At 44.0% G+C, this 2,114-nt stretch overlaps 1 protein-coding gene across 8 annotated transcripts in view; it reads left to right on the top strand.

The window, feature by feature from the left end:
* Slc41a2 (solute carrier family 41 member 2) overlaps positions 1-2,114 on the top strand; it is a 133,297-nt gene that overhangs the window by 729 nt on the left and 130,454 nt on the right. The window contains exon 1 of one of the 8 annotated variants that reach the window (XM_029568334.1): positions 70-146. The exons of 6 other annotated variants lie outside the window; for them this stretch is intronic. The gene's annotated coding sequence lies outside the window, so the exon portion shown is untranslated. Of the gene's footprint in view, positions 1-69; positions 147-2,114 lie in introns of those variants that run through there. One more of the 8 variants, XM_029568332.1, reaches the window with a different exon arrangement.

The following is a 2,114-nucleotide window of genomic DNA, read 5'->3' on the forward strand; positions in this document are numbered from 1 at the left end:
CGGGCGTGGGGCGCCGGAGGGCGGGCCACCGGCCACGCGAGCCACCCGGCCACCCCTGCCCCGCGGGCTCCGCTCCCGGCCCAGCCCGGCCCTGCCCCACGGAGCATCCGAGACGCCCGGGGCGGTGGCGGAGGGATGGGTGGAAGGTGAGCTCGGCTGGAGATGCTTGAGGCGGGGCTCCCGCGCACCCCAGAAGCCTGCTTCAGGCTCAGCAGCAAGCACTTCGCTCGTTCTTTCTTGGCTTTACGTGTGTGCAATATGTCTCAATTTAAAAACCAAAAAAATCTCAGTGTCCATTTATGGAACGAGATGACACGCTTGTATCTGCTACTTATATATTACAAGGAAGTGTATATTACACTGATGTCATCCTTTTTTTCTGTAAATGGGCGTTTTACTGGCCAGTACATCACATAGCAGACAACTCATTCCTCCAGAGTGTGGCCTTTCCTGGATTCACAAAGTTTCGCAACTGTCACCGCTATCCAGATTATTTTTGTCATCTCAAAAAACTAAAAGCAACCTCACCCCCAAGCCTGTACCTCTTAGCTACTCATTTCCTCACTGACCCAACCCCTCTGGCAACCACTAATCTTTGTGTTTCTATGAATTTAATTTTTGTGGACAACTCATACAAGTGAACTCATACATTATTTGTTACCCCCTTTTAAAGATAGGGTCTTATATTTTGCTTTTTCTTTTTGGGGGGTCATGGTGGTATCTCAGTGTATTACAGGCTAGCCTCCAACTTGCCATCTTCTCTTGCACCCACACCCAGCCAGTGTGACTTTTGGTGTCTGGCTTCCTTCACATAGCAGAATGTTTTCAAAGCTCGTTCATGTTATAGTGTGTGTCAGTTATTTTTTTCATAGCTGAATGAATGATATTTGGTGTATCATGGCGCCGTATTTTGTCTGTCCATTCACCAGTTAGTGAACATTTGTTTGCCACTATTTTTTTTTTTTTTTGTCTTTTTGAGGCAGGGTCTCCCTGTAAGCCCCAGCTGTCCTGGAACTCACTATGTAGACCAGGCTGGCCTTGAACTCGCAGAGATCTGCCTGCCTCTGCCTCCCAAGTGCTGGGACTACAGGCATGTGCCACCATGCCTGGCGATTGCCACTGTTTTTTAAACTTTTATTTTTATTTTATGTGTATGCGTGTATTGCCTGCATGTAGGTAAGTGCACCCATGTCATGCAATGGCTGAGGAGGTCAGAAGAGGCTGTCAGATTTCCTGGAACTGGAGTTACAGACAGTTGTTAGCTGCCATGTGGGTGCTTGGATTCAAACCCGGGTCTTCTGCAAGAACAGCCAGTGTTCTTAACCACTGAGCCATCTCTCCAGCCCTGTTTGCCACTTTTTAACCATTGCGTATAATGCTGCTAGAACACTTGTGGACATGTTTTCAGTGATCTTGAATGTATAACTAGGAGTGGAATTGCTTAGTGTCGAACTTGAGAAACTTCCAGGTTTTTACCAAAGTAGTTGCAGCATTTTACACTCCTACCAAACAGTGTAAGAAGGCTGCAATTTTCTTAATCTCCTCACTGACACTTGCTGTTTTTTATTTTAATCACACTAGTGGGCGTGACGTGGTATCTCTGTGGTTTTGATTTGCATTTCAGACTGGTGGTAAGGACCTTCTTTTAGCTTATTTGCTATTTATGTATCTGTTTTGGAGAAATGCCTATTCAGATCCTTTGTCCATATTTTCATTGGTTTGTTTGACTTTTTGTTGTATTGCTCATATATAGGAGAAAAAAATTCCAGATTTGTGACTGGTACTGATCAAACTTGGGGTTAAGTTGAGTAAGTGTCATTTAAGTCTCTTAGAATATGTGTTATTCTTGGACATTATGCTTTGCATTTCCATTTTTCTGTTGTCTTGAGAAAAATCACAGAAAGTATGGTCCTGGGGACCTGATGAGACTCTAGTTGCTGTTTTCCTGTGTCCTATGCTATTTTTGTATGTCCTATGCTTAGTTTGAAAAGGTTCACTTATCACTAACAACAAGTAACTTATGTTGGTAGTAAAATAAATTACTCAACCAAAATTTCACGTGCTTCTTGGTAAAGTGAAAGGCCTTATTTTCTTCACTTGTGTAGTTTTCCTTT

This window comes from Nannospalax galili, unplaced genomic scaffold (assembly GCF_000622305.1).
Source record: "Nannospalax galili isolate Female #2095 unplaced genomic scaffold, S.galili_v1.0 scaffold39, whole genome shotgun sequence".
NCBI classification, from domain to species: Eukaryota; Metazoa; Chordata; class Mammalia; order Rodentia; family Spalacidae; genus Nannospalax; species Nannospalax galili.